At 40.0% G+C, this 20,653-nt stretch overlaps 1 protein-coding gene across 1 annotated transcript in view; it reads left to right on the forward strand.

Annotated features, from left to right (window-relative positions):
• The first annotated feature begins 466 nt into the window (after positions 1-466).
• The window catches only part of TMOD3 (tropomodulin 3), a 78,597-nt gene continuing 58,410 nt past the window's right edge, over positions 467-20,653 (forward strand). The window contains exon 1 of the mRNA XM_029951537.1: positions 467-652. The gene's annotated coding sequence lies outside the window, so the exon portion shown is untranslated. The remainder of the gene's footprint in view (positions 653-20,653) is intronic.

Below are 20,653 nucleotides of genomic sequence, written 5' to 3' on the forward strand. Positions count from 1 at the left end.
TGGGGCCAAAACTGCTTAGGAATATAGGGGCTATAGCTGCGACGTCAACCCTGGTTGCATACCTCAGAAAATCACTGAGGTCACTACATCCTTTACATGACATGTTCTTGATTTATGCTCCTCTCTTCTTTCGCCTTTGTCTACTTTTCTATCAGTTTTTCATGGTGAGTTTATAGGGCTCAATGTCGCTTCCTGGCATTAGCAAATAAGGGTACAATACAAGCCCTGCCTCATGTGCCTCTTTAGTCAAAGTAAAGTGGAAATCTATACCAAAGAGACTCCCAGAGGGTCAAGGGTAGATATTTCCACTAGTGGAGATTGTTGTCCTCGGCTGGAGGAAGGCTTGCTTTCCGGAGCCACTTCCAACGTCCTGCAGATTGTAAAGACCAAGATCGGCTCTGAGCGTCGCTCTAGCCGCTCGAACTACAGCTCCCAGGATGCCCCGGGATCTGGGAGTGCGCACGCGCGTCCGTGGCGGAGGGGGAAACTGGCCGCACCGACTGCGCTGTCGGATTGGGGCAGCCGCGAGCGAGTGGATCGGGCAACTCCCAAGGAGAAGACACAGGCTGACCGGCGGGTGCTGGGAAGCTAGGAGCAGGCTGTCCCCGCGGGTCTGTGAAGAAGGTCAGCAGCTCCAGAGGGTGCCAGTCAGGTATGCCCAGCCCGGTGCTTTCCAGGAAGTCCGTCTGCAGGCGCAGGCAGGGAGTCGCACCGGCCATGGTGGCTGAGGAGGGAGAGGTTGCTGTCTTCCAGCCGCCAGTCCCGGCCTCCTTACCTCCTGGTCTTTCGGGGAGCAGGGAGACGTTGGGGGCTGTTTGGGGGGCGAGCGGGCCTGGTCTGGGGCTGTGGAGCACGCTGGGCGTCGCCCGCGGTGGAGGCGCGCGAACTCCCGGCTGCTGATGAATCACTCGGGGGCCCAGCCTCCTCGGGTTCGGGACCGGCCCCTTCCCCTCCCGCCCGAGCCCGTGCCTGTCGAAGCCGTGCGAGCTCGTCGTGCCTTCCCGCCCCTTCCACTCCACCCAGGAGTAGCTGGGGGACGGTCCTCGTAAAAGGGTTTTCTCACCGAGACTCCTGCAAAGGCTTCTGCTAGTTTAAAGTTGAAAGAAAAAAAAATTAGGTCACACCCCTCTTTTTTTTTAGGTGGGGGTACTAAAATCTGGTTTGTCTTGTATTCACCGTTTTTTGATCTATTCCTTTGCCTTAAAATAAACTCCTGGCTCCTGTGCAGCACAGCTGGATCCGGCTGTGAAGTTTGTGTGTTGATTTGTTTTGAGGACGTGACTGGGTCGTTGTATTTTTGATTGTGAGGTTGATGTCTGTCCTCTGCAAGCCAGCGATCTAATTACAAACAAATGGGATACAGCCACTTCCTTTTCCCCCCACTGTTTTAGTTAAGAATTCCATTTCCAACTTGCCCTTGGCTTCTCTTAAAACCAAAAGTCGTCTGGTAATGAACACTGCAATAAAACTTATCCCAGGAGGTCATACTTGAACAGGAAATAAGCCTGTGGAGATTTAAGTTAGCTATGTGCGGTCTCCCCTGGTTTGCAACATTTTCATGCAACTCCTGTTTCTTTTTCTGAGAATCCTTCAAATTAATTTTTTGGCAGGTTAGGTTGATTAATTAGTTGGCCTGTCAAAAAATATATTAGGCTCAGAAAATTAGTTTTGTCCAGCCTCATTTACTTTTGCTAGTCTCTTCCTCCTAGTCCTTGGTACTCTTTACCCTACCACTTCTTTCGAAGCCCACAGTCCTTTTATTATAATATTTAAAATCCCTTTCCAGCCCATTTCTAGGAAAGAAACAAAAAGATAATTAAAATGGGAAACCCAGTATATTCTAAATCTTTTAGCCTGCCACTCAGGGTTACCAGTTTGCTCATCTTTATTTTATTTTTTTAAGTAATCTCTGCACCTCAGTTGGGGCTAGGACTCACAACCTGGAGATCAGAAAGTTCCAGCTGTACCTATGGAGCCAGCCAGGTGCCCGGAGTTTCTTCAACTTAAAATGAGGTTATTGGACCAGGTGACCACAGATTATTCTAGCCCTATCTGATTTTTAGAAATCATTTATTCTGTTCATTCAGGAAACACTGGCCACATTTGTCATTCCAAGCCCTGTGGTAGGCCTGAAGGAACAAAAACTATTTCCTGAGAATGTTACTATCCCAGTGCTGTTTCTTTTTTATTTTTTTATTGTTTTTTAAATTAATTTATTTTTGAGAGTGTGAGCTAGGGAGGGGCAGAGAGAGAGGGGAACAGAAGATCCCAACCAGGCTCTGTGCTGACAGCAGAGAGCCCAAGGCAGGGCTCGAACTGATGAATTTTGAGATCATGACCTGAGCCACCCAGGCGTCCGCTTTATTTTTATTTGTTTATTTATTTAAGATTTTTAAAGTAATTTCTACACCCAACATGGGGCTCAAGCTTACAACCCCAAGATCAAGAGTCGCGTAGTCTTCTAACTGAACCAGTCAGGTGCCCCTCAGTTTCTTTTAATCCTATTTTTATGACTAATTCTAAAGTTTTGTGGTATGCCCTCCAGGCCAAGGTTAAATACATACATAAAGTTAAATACCTGCTGGTCACATCCCATTACAAGGATTGGTTTTGCTCTAATCAGAGACTTTTCAAGTCTCAACAGAAATGATTCGAAGGACGTAGGGTGGTGTTTCTCAGACTTTAATATGCATAAATGACCCGGGATCTTGTAGGTTTGAAGAAGGTCCCCGCATGTCATGTAAGGAATGCTGTAGTCTCTCACACTGTATATATTTACTTACTTTCTAATGGTTTTTTTTCAACCTTGAAAGAGAGGGTGTGAATGGGGGACGGGCAGAAAGAGAGAGAACAGAGGATGGAAAGCAGGATGGACAGCAACAAGCCCAATGTGGGGCTTGAACTCATAAACCCTGAGATCATGAACGGAGCCAATGTTGGACGCTCAACCGGCTGAGCTACCCAGGTGCCCCTCTCACACTTTAAATATCAAGGGATGGGAAGTGTTTCAAGATGTTTATGACTTGTGCTGATTGCTGTGATACTGGATACATAGCAGTGGTTTTTCCCAACTCTCAGTTTTTAAAGATAATCCTGTTCATTCTAACAAAAATAATTGCCTTCACAAGTTTTTTCTCTTCTTTCTCCTTTTTTCCTCCTCTCTCCTTCCTTTCTCTCTGTTCTGTACTTTGAGCTTTTTCTTCCCCTCCTCCTCATCCCTCCTCAACTTTTTTCATTCCCATTCATTCAGTAATTCACTAATTCAAGAAATAGGCGTTTTGCCCCATTCGGTACAGAGCACTGTCTTAGGCTTATGGTGAATACATACATATAAGATATAGTTTTTGTCTGGGAGCTTACTCTCTCTGATACTGGGCACGTGTACGTGTTTATAGTTCAGAGCACTGTATGAGCCCCGTGTAGAGAATAAAAGCCTGCACTGGTGTTAAGGAGAGATCTTTTACATCTGTAGCGGTGGGGAACAAATAAAATCTTTTTTTCAACTTCTCATCACTATCCCTAGGCTATTGTCTCTGTACTGTTTGGTTATGTGACAAATCTACATAGAATACAGTAAAATTTTGTAAATTTATTTATTTGGAACCTGGAGTGAGCTGACTGTATGAAAATCAATTAAAGCAATATTATAGTGAGGGTGAGAGGAGGTAAGGGATAAAAATATTCCTGGAAAGAGACCAAAAGAGGGAGGGGAAGAGATGAAGAGAAAGACACAGAAGACTTAGTAAAAATGGCTCTGTAGATTTTTAAGTGTTAGTCAGATATACTAAGGTAATAGCTCTTGTTATTTAGGTTGTGTTACCTTTTAAAGATCAAATTAGCTGGCAAACTATTCTTCAAGCTTTTCAATTGCTTTTAAATTTAAATATGTCTGGGCTCTTTTTTTATGTTTGTTTATTTTATATTTATTTATTTTTGAGAGCATGAACAAGGGAGGGGCAGAGAGAGAAAGAGACACAGAATCTGAAGCAGGCTCCAGGCTCTAGAGCTAGCGGTCAGCACAGAGCCCGATGTGGGGCTCGAACCCACAAACAGCGAGATCATGACCTGAGCTGAAGTTGGAGGTTCAGCCAACTGAGCCACCCAGGCGCCCCTATGTTTGTTTATTTTTGAGAGAGAGAGAGAGAGGGAGAGGGAGAGAGAAAGAAAGAAAGAGAGAAAGAAGAGAGAGAGAAAGAAAGAGAAAGGGAGAGAAAGAAAGAGAAATACAGAATCCGAAGCAAGCTCCAGGCTGGAAGCTGTCAGCGCGGAGCCCTATGCGGGGCTGGAACTCAGGAAATGGTGAGATGCTGACCTGAGCCTACTGAGCACCCAGGTGCTCCTCTGTCTTGATTAAACTAGTTGAGGAGGGCATTATTTTCTAGCCTGTCATAGTGGCTAAAGCACTGTTGTTGGGTCAGTGACTTTTCTTGAAGATATTTGATTTATATGTCTCACACTCATTTTTAAAAAAAATATTTTATTCTTTTAAGTAATCTCTGCACCCAACATGCGGCCCAAACCCACAATCCCTGAGATCAAGAGTCGCAGGCTCCACTGCCTGAGCCAGTCAGGTGCCCCATTTATTCTTTTTTATCTCAGATCCACACAACTATAAGATCTTATTGAGAGGAAAATACTATAGAAACAGAAAAGTGTGCTCAACTTTTGACAGTTCATTAGGTACCTATTGAAATTGTGAAGAACCAAACTAGATTTGCTCTTTGGGAAAAATTAAACATAAACATGTAGTATGTATCTGCCTGTATGTGTCTGTAATGCATTAGGTTATTGGCAGTAATGAAGGAATAGGGATATGAATAATCCAGAGTGGCAAATAATTGAAAATGTATGTGTCTATTCTGTCATATTCTAGAATTTCATTTGAAACAAAATCATTAACTTAGATCTTGAAGCAGAGTGCTACTTTATGGAGGTAAAATGCTGAACAGTTCAAGGAATTCTAATAATTTTATACACTGTAACTTCAACCAAAATAAGATAGAAAGCATTTTTATCACCACAGAAAGTTTCCTCCTTATCCTTTCCGGTCCTTTCCCTCACCCATCCTCCTGCGGTGGAGGCAGCCACTTTCAACTCCGTATTTCTGACACTATATACTTGTTTTGCCTAGTCTTGGACTTGACATAAATGGAGTCATAGAGTATATGCTTTTTTTGTGTGTCTGGCTTCTTTAATGTAATATAATGTTTTTGTTTTTCTGAGAGAGGGGTGGAGGAGGGGGCCAGCAAGCAGGGAGCAGGGGAGGGGCAGAGAGAGAGGGAGACAGAGAAGTTTTATTTTTTTTTAATTTTTTTATGTCTTTTATTTATTTTTTTGAGAGACAGACAGTGTGAGCAGGGGAGGGTCAGAGAGAGAGGGAGACACAGAATCTGAAGCAGGCTCCAGGTTCTGCGCTAGCTGTCAGCACAGAGCCCGACGCGGGGCTCAAACCCACGAACTGTGAGATCATGACCTGAGCCGAAGCCGGCTGCTTAACCGACTGAGCCACTCAGGCGCCCTGAGAAGTTTTATTCTTAATGGATGGTTGGGTTTTTTCCAGGATTGGGATATTAGAAATAAAGTTGTTATGAATATTTCCTTTACAAGTCTCTTGTGGATAGATGTTTTCACTTCTTTTGATAAACACCTAGAAGTGGAATTACTGAGTCATAAAGTAGCTGTCTGTTTAACTTTATTAAAAAGTAGCCACACTGTTGTCCAAAGTGGTTTGTATATGAGTTCCAGTTGCTTCACATTTTTTATGTTGCCTAATTTTACTGACATCAGCCTTTTATATTTTAGTCACACTAGAAGCTGTAAGATGGCACCTCAGAATGGTTTTAATTTCGCTTTTTTTTTTTGATGATTAAAAATGTTGAATGCTTTACTGTGTAGCAGTTGGTTTTTACTTCTCTTGTGAAGTATCAGTTAAAGTTTTTGCCTATTTTTTTTCCCATTCAGTGTTTCATCTTTTTATTGTTTTAGGAGTTCTATATATATATTCTGAGTACAAATCCTTTGCCAAATATACAATATTTTTTACAAAGTCTGTGCCTTTTCTGTTTATTTTCTTGATGATGTGGTGAGCAGAAATTTTTACCTTTTGTGTAGTCCATTTTACCAGTTTTTAATGTTATGGTTACTGTTTTTTGTCTCTGGCCTCAGGGTTGCAGAGATATTCTCAGTTTTCTTCTAAATGCATTCTGGTTCTAGGCTTTACATCTAGGTCTGTGATATTTTGCAAATTAATTTTTGTATTAAGATGGGAGGTAGGGGTTTAATTCATTTTCCCTCCATACTGGTACCTTGTTATTGCAACGTAGGTTAAGAAAATTTTTTTCCTTTCTCTATTAGATCGACTTGGTATCTTACTTAAAAATTAATACAGCTACTTTGTGTTTTGGTTGTGCTTTTATTTTTAGTTATGTAAGCATAGGCCCTGTATCTTTAAAAACAAAAGGAAAATACAAAAAAGACTTTAATGCACCTCTTCCAGACTGTAGCTACACTGAGATTGATCCGGGGCTGGTTACCATGTATTTTCTGATGAAGGAATGCTAATAATTAATTTGAATTTGAAATTGCTTTCCTGCAGGTTGAAGTAATAGATGTAACATCAGTTTCAGTAGTGCTTGCCCCTGCCCAGAAGCCAGGCTGCTCCTGGGGGAAGGACAGAGATTCAAGCCTAGAGAGATCGTCTAGACTCTATTAGGGCAAGCTGTAGAGACCTTAATATTTTCTTGTTTATTGATTTGGTCAAAATAGATGTAACTATATATATATATAACTCAAGTGTTTTAGTTTCCATCTTTCTACCACACTACTCCAGTCCAGTCCTTTGTGACACAGTTCCTGAATGTGCCCTAAAACAATTTCTAGGAAACAGGTGGTTATTTTTTTATACCAGATTTTATTGACTGATGATACAAAGCAATATTATTATTATTATTATTTTTAATGTTTATTTTTGAGAGAGACAGACAGAGTGTGAGTAGGCTAAGGGGCAGAGGAGAGACAGAGACACAGAATCTGAAGCAGGCTTCAGGCTCTGAGCTGTCAGCACTGAGCCCCATATGGGGCTCAGACTCACCAGTGGTGAGATCATGACCTGAGCCGAAGTTGGATGCTTAACCCATTGAGCCACCCAAGTACCCAGAAAGCAATATTATTTTCAAGAGCATCACCTCAACTATATTACTCCACTGTAACTGTTTTGATTTTTCCTCATTTCCTTCCAGGTTTTGTTCTTCCATTTACATATTTTTATATGGTTGTAATCATAGTATATATGTTCCTTTCTGGTTCAGACATTGAGTGATAATCGGTAAACACTTTGCCACATGTGTGTCATCCGTGTTAGTAAAGACAAAGCTGGAGACAGAGACTGGACCAGTTAGGGAACTTAGCAGTGGGAAATCTTGAACCCAAGCTTAAGTAAAATAGAAGCAAAGTTAAGATTTTCAAAGACAGGTTACCCCTCTATGGAAATGTAGGACAACTCTGGTTTCCTTACTTTTGCTCTTTAATATGTAACAGCTTTATTGAAATTCACATCCTATACAAGTCACTCATTGCAAGAGTACTGGTCAGTGAATTTTAGATATTCACAGAGTTGAGCAACCATCACCACAATCCATTTTAGAACGTTTTCATCACACCACAAAGGAACCCCCTACCCATTAACAGTTGCTACCCACTTTCCCCAGCCCCCACCAACCTAAGCAACCATTAATCTGCTTTCTGTCTCTATGGATTTGCCTATTCTGGACATTTCATAACAATGGAGTCATACAGTATATAGTCTTTTGTGACTGATTTCTTTTGCCCTTATACTCTTAATAGTTTGAGAATATTGAAATACAGACAAGCAAGTTTCCTTCACAGATGTGCACACTTTTTGACCTGTAAGAATATACACTCCCTCAGGTACGTATGCTCAGACACCTACACCTACTCATCAAAAAACACAAACACACCAATACAAACATATAAACTAAGGTAACTGATAGAGATAACCCTTTACAAATAAACAGATTCATATCAGAACATATCTAAGCACTAATACCACTACAGGTACATCTAGGTGAACACAATTCCTGAAGTGTGTGAGAGAAAATGGATGAAAACATGGCAAACTGGGAGAAAATGAGGGGCTGAGACAAGACAAGACAGATTAGATTGTGATGGCAAGTTGAATATATTTAATGTATATTTTCTTGCTGTTTAAAACACTTCCTAGAGCTTTTAGTTGTTTTAATCAGAAGCAACAGTCTGACATTTATTTAATATGTATATAGGCATCAAGTATGTCTTGGAGTTCCTTAGCCTATTGTCTAGCAGTCCCTTTGAGCAGGATGTTATTAATTGTAATTATAAGGTAAAGGATTTCCTTATGGAAAACTATAACCAACAGAATATTTTGGTTCCCTGGGTGTGGTGTTATCATTTTAATGAGTCATTAAGGAATGTTTTTTTGATACTCATACAGTGAAAAGAGATGAGTCCCCTCAAATGTATATATTATAAGCCTGGCATCTATTCAGGCAGCCCTTACCCTGGCAAAATTTGAAATAATAACCCCAAAATTTATTTTTGGTCTTGGTGGGTAATTATTAACCCAAGTTAGTATTCTTAAGGAATTCTTTTGTTTGTTTCCTCTTTAATATGGCCCCTGGGGTGTTACACCTCCTTATTGGGAGAGTGGTAATAGGTGGGTATGGAAGTGGGGCAGAATGCTTAATTAGATTGGGAAATACCAATAAATACCTGGTTCTTTGACAGGCACACATTTTCACCTCCGCAAGACCTTGTTAGTTGTCAGCACACCCTCTTCACCTGCCTTTCCTTTGCCGTGTCGTTTGAGCTCCTATTATTACTCCTCCTTGTCAAACAGTCTATCCTAAGACTTCCTACTGCATTCCCAGGTGAACTCCTGGGTGTAGTTTGCTCTCCAGAGTATAATGCTCATCCCTGCATTCGCCTCAGCCCCTTAGCCTTCACCCTCCCATATCCTCTTCTCTTCTCTTTTCTCTCTCTCTCTCTCTCTCTCTTTTTTTCCCTACTGACAAAACCTTAGCCCTGGTATATATTTCCTTTTGAGTAGGATATCAGGGAAGGCTCTTCAAAGAAATGTTATTTGAACTGGTCCCTGAAAGATATGAAAGGATTTGAATACAAGAAAAGGGGGAAAGGATATTCCAGGTATAAGGAACAGTGTGATCTGAGTTTTGGAGGCAGAAAAGCATGGAACTGTACTTCTTAGGCCAGAATAGAGGGTGTGTGATCATTCCTTCCCCTTTTCTTCCTCTCCTTTCCCTGGCTCCCTTCCCATTCCTCCCCCACTCCCAGCATGTACTTTGATCTCTTTGCTTTGTATATACTTCTCTTTCTGTCTAAATCTATCCTTCCCTGACCACCCACAATGATCTCTGAACTTCTCTAGTACTAATTACCAGTCCCATTCTTTTATCAGTTAATTTTATGTTGCTTTGATTAAAAAAAAATAGCTTTGTGTTCACATCTCATATTCCCAAAATAGAGTGTATTAGTCAAGATTTTTAGTTCTCAGGGAATGCAACACACTAAAGCTGGCCTTCCAGAAGGTATGGTGGCAAGGCTGGGAGTTGTAGTGGATTGTTATTATAAGACAACTGAGCGCCCTTATAGCTAGCTGGGTTCTCAGCTGGAACCCAGAGCTGGCGCTTAGAAAGCCAGTGCTTCCTCCGCTGCCTTCAGTTTGCCTAGACTCCTCAGCCTCTCTTGTGTCTGTGCTCCATTATAGGACATTGATTTGGATTTTTGTGAATACTTTGCATTACAATATTACCTATCCTTTTTCTCCCAAAGTTTTATTTTTTTAAAGTAATCTCTACATCCAGTGTGGAGCTCGAACTCATGACCCTGAGATTAAGAGTCTCACACTCTTCTGACTGAGCCTGCCATGTACCCGACAATATTACCTATCTTGATTACTGAGTTTTTTGGCACTCTCTTAAATCTTGCACCTGAGGCAAGTGCCTTTCTCTGTCTCCCTAGTCCTGTTCCATCCTCTCCTTTATGGACTGGCTTTCTCTGCTTTCCTGGCATGTGCTTTCCCCTTAGCTTCAGTTTAAATGTGGCTTAAACTTGCTCTGAAGGTGCTTCTAGACTGATGACATGTAATCTACCAGTTTAGGTTTTGTTTCTTAGCTTTCCATATTGCTGGTAAAGAATTAGATTTGATCTATCCTCCTTGGGCTACAGATACCCCCGCTACCGAATATCTGGGGGCGGGGCATTGATGGCTGCTTAGGCTGTATACGAAACAGGGCCTCAGGTGGTCCCAGACAAGGGGGCTTAGGTTTGGACATCCCCAAACGTGCTTGCTTTAGTACCGGTGGCCAGAGGGAAGTGAGTATGTCTTAACTTTTTTTCTATACCTGCACTGCATCTAGCAGATTAACAGCTGAAAGGTGGCTGTGTCTTTTATTTAGTATCTGTTTATTGCTATGATTCTCTGACCATTTGACCATTAGGATTAACTTTGGGCATAACAGACTAAACAGAGCAATATTTTTAATGTTTAAAATAAATTACTGAAATGTGATTTAAAAATTTTTTTTAATGTTTTCTATTTATTTTTGAGAGACAGAGACAGTGTGAGCAGGGGAGGGTCAGAGAGAGAGAGAGAGACACAGAATCTGAAAAGCAGGCTCCAGGCTCTGAGCTAGATGGCAGCACAGAGCCCGACGCAGGTCTCGAACCCACGAGTTGTGAGATCATGAACTGAGCCGAAGCCAGACGCTTAACTGACTGAGCCACCCAGGCGCCCCTGAAATGTGTTTTATCATCATTTGAATGATTTTTTTTTTTTTAGAAAAAATTTAGAACAAACTATATTTTGAACATTTGTGAACTTTATTTTCTGGTTTAGAAAGAAAGGGAGAATAGAATGTTGATAATCAATTGAACAAAAAGTAGTAATTAGCCTTTGTTAACTGACCCCTGGCCCAAATAGGATATGGTTAAATCAGGTATTCCCAACACTGATTTCTTTTTTTTTTCTTAATTTTTAAAAATGTTTTATTTTTTATTTTTGTGAGAGAGAGAGAGAGCGAGCGAGCAAGGGAGGGTCAGAGAGAGAGGGAGACACAGAATATGAAGACAGGCTCCAGGCTCTGAGTTAGCTGTCAGCACAGAGCCTGACACGGCTCGACGCCACGAACCATGAGATCATGACCTGAGCTGAAGCCGGACGCTCAACCGACTGAGCCACCCAGGCACCCTGCCCATCACTGATTTCAAAGCTTACTGATCCCCCCCTTATTTTATTATATATTTATTATCTATTATGTTGCAGGCACTGTGATGGTCTGATAATATAAAAATAAATGCCTCCCTTCAAAGTACTCACAGCCTGTAAAGGAAGCAGACATGACATAGCTGATTATAGTATTGTGAGATAAATTGTGATAAAAGTGTGGGCAAGGTGATGACTTAGCACTTCTGTTCTACTGTTGTCTTTGTGTATATCTCTCACTTAAAAAAAATTATTTAGTTTGAGAGAAAGCATGCATGTGTGAGCAGGGGAGAGGTAGAGAGAGAGGGACAGAGAGAATCCCAAGCAGGTTTCATGCTCAGCTTAGAGCCCTGGCTGGATCAATCTCATGATCAGGCTTGATCTCACGATGGTGAAATAATGACCTGAGATGAGATCAAGAGTTGAATGCTTACTCAGCTAAGCTATGTAGGTGCTCCCATCTTTCACTATTTTAATATTCTCGTTTTTAGTCTTTCTCTTTCAGTCTCTGCAATTAACTCTATTGTATGGATCACAGCATAGTAATATCTCATATATCTAGTATGAACTAATGAAGTATTTCTTAAAAATGAACTTTGAGAATGACTTTATTAGCTAACATTTAGCAAACCCTTGCTCTGTGTCAAGAACAGTTCTGCGTAATTTATATGTATTCAGTGAATTAATGTATCAGCCTCATGAGATAGTAACTGTTACTATTTTTGTTTTACAGATGAGAAAACAGAGGGACAATAGATAGTTGGCAAATTGTCCAAGGTTAGAAATGACATCTTTGTAGGAAGATTGACATATTTTAAAAATTTATTTAAAAAATTTTTTAAGTTTATTGTTAAGAGAGAGCATGAGCACGTGTGCAAGTCGGGGAGGGACATAGAGAGAGGGAGACACAGAATCTGAGGCAGGCTGCAGGCTCTGAGCTGTGAGCAGAGCCTGATGCTGGGCTCAAACCCAGAAACAGCAAAATTATGACCTGAGCCAAAGACTGATGCTTAGCTGACCTAACAACCCAGGCACTCATTAAATCTATTTTAAATGCCATTATTTAAAAGTTTATGTATTTTGAGAGACAGTGAGTGTTAGCAGGAGAGGGAGAGAGAGAGAGAGAATCCCAAGCAGGCCCCCTATTGTCAACACAGAGTCCAATGTAGACCTCTGTCCCATGAACCCTGAGATCATGACCTGAGCCGAAATCAAGATTCAGAAGCTTAACTGACTAGACCACCCAGGTGCCCCTAAGTGCCATTTTTTGTAAAAAGTATTATAAAGTTTTACCTTCTCTTTCTCTCTCTTGCCCCCCTTACTTCCCTCCCCCTTTCTCTCTCCCTTCTCCCCTCTCTCCTCTCTTTCCCTCTCCTTCCCTCTCTCCCTCTGTCTCTCTGTTTCTCATTGTGGTAAGTGTACTGGTTAATCCCCACCATCCATTTTAGCCATCCCCCCACCCACCACCCCTCTGGTAACCATCTGTTCCCACCAACACACTAGAATACAAACTTCACCTGGGAGATTTGATTGTTGCAAATGGCAAGATTTCGTTCTTTTTTATGGTTGAATAATATTCCATTTTGTATATATACCACATCTTTATCCATTCATCTATTGATGAATACTTGGGCTGCTTCCATAGTTTGGCTATTGTAAGTAATGCTGCACTAAACATAGAGGTGGATGTATCCCTTTGACTTAGTGTATTTGTATTCTTTGGGTAAATACCCAGTAGCGCAATTCCTGGATCATAAGGTAGCTATTTTTATCTTTTTGAGAGACCTCCATACTATTTTCCACCATGGCTGTACCAGTTTGCGGTCCTACCAGCATTGCACAAGGAATCCTTTTTCTTCACATTCTCCCCAACACTTGTTTCTTGTCTTTTTGATTCTAGCCATTCTGACAGGGATGAGATGATAGCTCATTGTAGTTTTGATTTGCATTTCCCTGATGATGAGTGATGATGAGCATCTTTTCATGTGTCTGTTGGCGATCTATGTGTCCTCTTTGGAGAAATGTTTGTTCATATCTTCTGCCCATTTTTATTTGGATTATTTGTTTTTTGAGTGTTGAGTTTTATGAATTCTTTTTATATTTTGTATACTAACCCTTAATCAGATATGTGTTTTGCAGATCTCTTCTTCCATTCCATAAGTTGCCTTTTAGTTTTGTGGATGGTTTCCTTTGCTGTGCAGGAGCTTTTTATTTTGATGTAGTCTCAATGGTTTATTTTTCTTTTATTTTCCCTAGCCTCTGGAGACATATCTCAGAAAAATGTTGCTATGGCCAATGTCAGAGAAATTGCTGACTGCTCTCTGCAAGGACTTTTATGGTTTCGGGTCCCCCATTTAGGTCTTTAGTCCGTTTGAGTTTATTTTTGTGTATGTGAAAGAAATCCACTTTCATTCTTTTGCATGTAGCAACACCATTTGTTGATGACAATCTTAAATAGAGTCGTTCAAATTTAATTTAACCAAGATGATTTGGAGGATATAAAATGTATTTTTTTAAAAAATTTTTAATGTTTGTTTATTTTTGAGGGAGAGAGCTGGCAGAAAGCAGCTGGGTGGGGGTAGGGGCAGAGAGAGGGAGACACAAGATCTGAGGAAGCTCCATGCTCTGAGCTGTCAGCACAGAGCTGGATGTGGGACTCAAACTCATGAACTGGGAGATCATGACTTGACCAGAAGTCAGAGGCTTAACCAACTGAGCCACCCAAGCACCCCATAGAATTTAAAATTCATTGAATGCGTTGGATATTATTCTGTACTATTGACTTGCCTTCTGAGGTTGTTGACTTTTATAGGCTGTTGGTAATTCCATTAAATTGTTTCACACTTTTGTGTTTTAATTTATAGTTTGGCCTTCCCTTTTGCATCCACCTGTGGCTTCTTGTTGCCAATAACTGTCACTTGAATGATTTGCTTCTGTTAATGTGTAGTGTGTTGTAACATAAAAGTAAAACGGTGGTAGAAAGTGAGTGTTTTATAGAGGCAGTGTGATATAGTGTAAAAAGCATGGGTGTTAGGGTCAAGTTTAAATCTCACATACACTGTTGAGAAAGAAGTTACACATCCTGGGGCAGGCTCTTTATTGTCTCTGAGCCTCTTTTTCTTCGTTTATGAAATGGGGATAGTAATATTTTGCAGAGTTAGTATGAGGATATGTATATGGTAAAGTACCTGGCATATAAAAGGTATGCAAATGAAGTTGATTCCTTTATTTCCCCCATTATGTTGGAATATGGCATATGGCCTCTTCATTAATTTGAGAAACTTCGATAAATGAAAGAATGTGTGTAGATGTAAGATAGTGACAGTCTTATTCTCTCACTTAAAAATATTTTTTCAGTTGGCATGATAAGTGTTAATTTGAGATATATTATCCTAAATTTTTGTTTTGGGTCTTCTCAGCAACATCTCTTGTTCCCTGCATTAAATTGCCTTTACTTCTCAGTGGCTCTTGGAATTTCCCTTGTTTGCTATTAAAGGAAAACTTCCCATCAGCCCCTTTTAAAAGAACCTGTGCCAGGGCAAACCTCATGACCCTAGGGGCAGTTAACCACGCTTCTTGGGCAAATAGCAATAATTTCTAAAACTTCCCTTCTTTCATCAGTTCTGCTTTTTTCAGCTATCATCAGTCTTAAAATATTAGTTTTTCTTTTCATCCTCACTCTCTTCCATTTCTCCTTTCCCAGCAACTGTTCCCACTCATTACTTCAGTAGTTTTATGTGGTTTGGTTTTTTTTGATATGTGATTATATATTTTTCAAAGGTTGTCTTTTTGTAATTTTCATTATTCATAGGGAACTCTCTTATTTTAATATTATGAAAAATTTCAGGTTTTGTACCAGAGGTTTTTTGCCTTCTGTCTTGAAACCCTGATAAAAACCTGTAGTATCACATGGATGCTTCACCACATGCAAATACTCCAGCTCAAGTCACCAAATTTGTTTTACACAGTTTTATTAAGGCATAATTTACGTACCATAAAATTCATCCATTTTAAATGTACGATTCAGTAATACCAAATAACTTTTCCTATGAAAAGCTCTTCAGTGCTGTCTTTGGTCTAGACGGTGATAGTTAACTTGCCCTTTCCCCGTTTTGTTCCCAAGATCACTTCTCTGGCCTGTGTGGCTGTTGCTCCTGGCTGCTGTGTGGTGACTCACAAGTACCCATCTGTTGGTTATTGCTTCAGTTATTCATTCTCCATAATACAGTAACTTGTTAAGATTGAGGTTACCTGCACTTGGGAGTCAGAGTCAAGATTGAAGGAGTAATGCCATTTTCTTGAAGAATGGCTCCCTTTTTGCCTGACTGTTGACTGATCGAACTTGACTTTCTCTTAATATTCTTCACCTGAAGAGAATTATACTCTTCCTCCGGGGCCTACAATCCCCTTGGATGGTTCTGTAGTCTCTGTCATCCCCTTGAAACATCAAGACACATTGTGCATGTGTCTTTCAAACCATTCTAACTGCTTTTCCATGTTAGTCTGAAAATTAATTTAATTGCTGTAGCAAAAGTTAGTATGTCCCCAGTCTCCTGAAATCAGAGTAAAACTGGTAGTATCTCTAAAAGTCACAAGTGTGCTGTTTCTAGGAAGGTGTATGAAACGTCTTCACCATCTAAGAGTGACACATAGTCTGGAGGAGTGTGCATTCATACCAGTCAGGGCACCAGACACCTGGTGCAAATGTTGGCAAATATCAGGGCTAAATGATGTGCACCCTGAGCATTGTTGACCTTCAGAAAAGAGACCAAGTAGGGTTGGAAGAACTAGGAAGGGATTTGGAGGGGGTGGATTTGAGCTAGTCTTGGAAGGGTGTGCAGAGTTTAGATAGAATGGAAAAGTGAAACTTGAGGGTGGGGTAGGGAGGATTGTTGAAGATAAGTACAGACTGTTGAGGGAAACAAATGAGGCAAAGGGCTGTAGTGAATTTAGGAGGTTTGTGAAACTCTGAGGAAGCCAGCCAGATTAGAGCAGAGGATTCCTAATAATTCTTAGTGAAAGTAGGAAAGTGGAGTTTTATCAAAATACACCTAACAAAGATTCTAACCAAAGGAATGAAATGTAAAAACACTATGACAGGAAGCGTGATCAGGTGACTGTAAGCAAGATCATTAGAGCAGGAAAACAAGAGCTTAGAGTCAGGCAAGGAGTTTGCTTGTCCCTGGGAGAGAGGGCTTGGTAAAGCATTGTTTTTACTTCCTTTCATTATGAGGCTCCAGAAATTTCACTAGGTACTGGAATCATTCCTGGTAAGGGGCAGGGTCAAGAAACATAAGACTTTGAAGGCCTGCACAGAACTTCAGAAAAGTTGAAGTTATTACTCTTGATGTTTCTTTAGGGAAAAGGAAGAAACACCCTAAAACTGGCCTCAGTCCCAGTTTCAGAGTGTTCAATTAGAGGGCCTTTGGTCCCAAGCTGTGAAACTTGGGAATATTGGTCTTATAGATTGTTAGGTTTTTTTCTTAATTAACATCCTGAAGTTCTGTTAGTAGGACTCTTTGATGGCTAATGCTTTTTGTAGTTTTGCTTTTCCACCAAAGTGGAACTTTGCATTTATTTTTATTTTTTTATTTTTAAAATTTATTTTTTTAAGATTTGTTTATTTTTGAGAGAGAGAGTGCAAACAGGAGAGGGGCAGGAAAAGAGGGAGACACAGAATCTGAAGCAGGCTCCAGGCCCTGAGCTGTCAGTACAAAGCCAGACACAGGGCTCCAACCCACGAACCGTAAGATCATGACCTGAGCTGCAGTCAGATGCGTAACCAGCTGAGCCACCCAGGCGCCCCTGCACTTATTTTTAAAAGTTAAATGATCTTAGTTAGACTCTTAGATCTGGAAGGATTTTAAGAGTCATTTGTTAACCCTTAACGTTTTTCATTATAAAAGAGAAAAGTGAACCGTAGTTGAGGAATGGATGTATGTGAATAATGGAATTGGTTGACCTCTCTAAAATTCCTTAGAATATCACCATCTGAAACTAAAGCCGTATGAAGATTGTTTTCCACACATCTCTTTCCTAAATTCCAAATCTACTTTCCTAACCTATTTTCCTTACTCTAAAAGTCTTTTTGGTAATATCTTCCAGTACTGCTCTACTCTTGAGTTGTATTGGTTTTAAAATTTAATGAAGATAGTGACAAGAGTTAGATATATTTGAATTTTTAAAAATGGGAGTGGGGGAGGCATGTGGGCGGCTCAGTCCATTAAGCATCCGACTCTTCAGCTCAGGTCATGACCTCACAGTTCGTGAGTTTGAGTCCCACATCAGGCTCCATGCTGGTGGCACAGTTTGCTTGGGATTCTCTGTCTCCCTCTCTCTCTCTCTCTCTCTGCCCATCCTGTGCTTACTCTCTCTGTCTCTTTCTCTCAAAATAAATAAACTTGAAAAAATTTAAAATGGAAAAAATGAAATAAAACACAAGGCAGAAATGAATGTACTACTCTAGTATTTTTACTGTAGTAATAAAATTTGTATTTTGCAATTAAAAATTTTTTGCATCCATTCCTGTGATTTATGATGTGTCGGGAATACACGTTTTCATAAAACATTTCTATTTTACTACAAGAAAATAGGAAATGATAGAAATTTGCTTTATTTGGTGACTTTTCAGGAAAAGATTTATTAATATGGTCATTCCACCTTAACTTCTTTTTCTCTATTACACAACAACACTGGCCCATGTTTGACTTCATTATTTACTTTTTTCATTGTTTAATCTGTCCTGGTTTTTCAAGTCCCTTTCCTGAAATATTTTACTTTGTTTTTGTGCTTATCTGGCATGATTCAGCTTTCATATATTTCCTTCCTACTTACAACATTGTTCATCTTGGCAGTGATGAGAGCAAGTTGCTATTTTTTTCCAAGGTCGAGTTAAATAGGGTTTCCTTAAGATAATAGACTATTAGAGCTAGGAGAGACCTGAGGCCGTTGAGCCCAGGGTTAAAGTGAACAGGCTTCATCCTTTTGCCACTTGTCCTCTGTTGGTAGTGGCTGTGTAAGGACTGAGGCTGCGTCTGGGTTTCCTGGGGGAAAGGCCATTTGATTTGCAGTGTCTGTTGTGGATGTGGATGGGTCCATTGTCGGAACTGGAGCCGTGTGTTAGTTATTCTCCATCTACCCAAGCAAATTGAGAAGCGAAGTGACTTGCTCATAGTCACAGAGCTCTTAAGTCCATACATCTGCAGACCTCCTGGAGTTCAGTGCTAGGAGCTAAATGCTAGGCATTTTCTCTTTAAGACTGCTGGTGTTCTGGATTTTTGTTGTTTTTCTTCCTTGAGTAATCATTGAATTCTCTCAGATACTTAAGTTTGTTATAGTTTGTTACTTCTTTAGAAAAAACTCAGAAGTATTCATCATACAGTCTAAAGATAGGATTTTCCTTATGCTACCAGAGAAAAGGGACTTGAGTTACACAGTTTACCTAAAATTGAGAATTTTCTTTTCATTTATTTTTAAAACTGAAGACTTTCCAATTAAATTTTTAAAACTTGTTATTATATTATCCCATATTCTATATTATAATCCAACCAGGCCCACCTTACCCCCAAAAGGGGGAAAAGTAGAATTTTATTTAGGAAGACTGAATTTTATTGTTGGGTAAATAACAAAATCTAGTCAGGAAGGATTAAAACACTGGTAGAATGAAACAGAATAGGGATATACTTTAAGAACTTTTTATTTAAAAAAATTTTTTTTTATGTCTTTTATTTATTTTTGAGAGACAGAGAGAGACAGCGCAAGCAGGGGAGGGTCAGAGAGAGAGGGAGACACAGAATCTGAAACAGGCTCCAGGCTTTGAGCTAGCTGTCAGCACAGAGCCTGACACGGGGCTCGAACCCATGAGCCGTGAGATCGTGACCTGAGTCGAAGCTGTATGCTTAACCGACTGAGCCACCCAGGCGCCCCGAACTTTTTATTTTAGACATTTGTCTACTATATTGCTTGCCATTTTGACCAAGGTAGTGCATTATTTTGCATACAAATACAATTAACAGTAAACAATACAAATGACAATAGTAGCTGCATATTGAATGGATTCAGCATACTATGTATATATTAGTATTTTTTAATGGTCATCAATTTAGAAAATCTTCAAATAAAAAATATTCTTTCTGACATTTTCCATATTTTGTGGGTTTATTTTGGTGATCTAGATTAGTTCTGGTAATCCCTTAGAGCACTTTCTCCCGTGTTTTACCAAAAAACTTACCTTCTTACAGTCCCTAGAATGTTGGTATAGCTTTCATACAAAATATTTTGATGCCTTATTAAGTGTCAATCAGAAGATGTGCAAGTATTGCTAGCAACCATTATGCACATCTTCATCTAGGTACATTTTGCTGAGAATAGTTGATTTCTCCCAGGATAGTTTTCTCATTTAGAAGTATATTTTCCTATATAGACATGTTTTCCATTTAACTGCGATTTCCTTCTTAATCTTTATTGTGGCACAGTTGTTGATATACAGCATTGCTAGAGGTTAGAGTTCTGCGTACCCATGGATGGACAAAGGGAGTGAAGAAAGAGAAGAGATGGGTTCTTTTTTGTATGCCACTCTGATGGAAGGTGGCAGGAGAGTCCAAGGGAGAATCCGATTTACTTTCGCTTTATGCCCAACTTTGCTGGTCACTGCCTTTGAAAACAGAGAGTGACATGTAACGAAAGAAAATTAAAAGTATTAAGTATGTACCTACATTTAACATTAAATCTACAATCGAGTATTAGAGTGTCTGTTCCCTATCTGTGCCATCTTTGATTCTTGTCTTAAATTGTCTTGTCTTAGACTGATACCTTAAATTCCGGTTTGAGAAGCATTTATAAAGTGGGGAGAAAAAAACAAGTATGTAATAGACAATCAGTGTATACAGATATATACTGATTTAAAGATGTGGAAATTGGGAATGTTGGAAAAGGGGAGCTTTTCAGAATGATGGGGAAAAAGCATCTGATCTGAAGCCCAGGAAATTCAGAAGGGATGAAACTGAGAAAAGATGTTACTGTTCACCTTGTGTTCACTGCATGAAATTCAGATTGCTCTCAGCATGATTCCTTTTAGACCTAGCCTTGTTTATTTTAGGGTTTTGTATATAGTTCAATGCTTACTAACTCTGGATTAAGAAAATTCTTGCAAGAGGAAGAATGAGTCATAGTGATACTTCCCTTTGGGAGAGAAAGAGAAAGAAAGCCCTCAGATGGGTCTCTCCATTATATGCTTGGAATGGATTCAGCATTTTGATTGATGGCTGAGCACTGTCAAGCTTCCCCTAGCTACCTCGTATCATATTTGGTTCTGTCCACATTATGACTGGTAGAAGGCTCTGGGTTAACCAGCAAAGATTACCAGCTCTGTAAGCT

This window comes from Suricata suricatta, chromosome 9, assembly GCF_006229205.1.
Source record: "Suricata suricatta isolate VVHF042 chromosome 9, meerkat_22Aug2017_6uvM2_HiC, whole genome shotgun sequence".
Lineage (NCBI taxonomy): Eukaryota > Metazoa > Chordata > Mammalia > Carnivora > Herpestidae > Suricata > Suricata suricatta.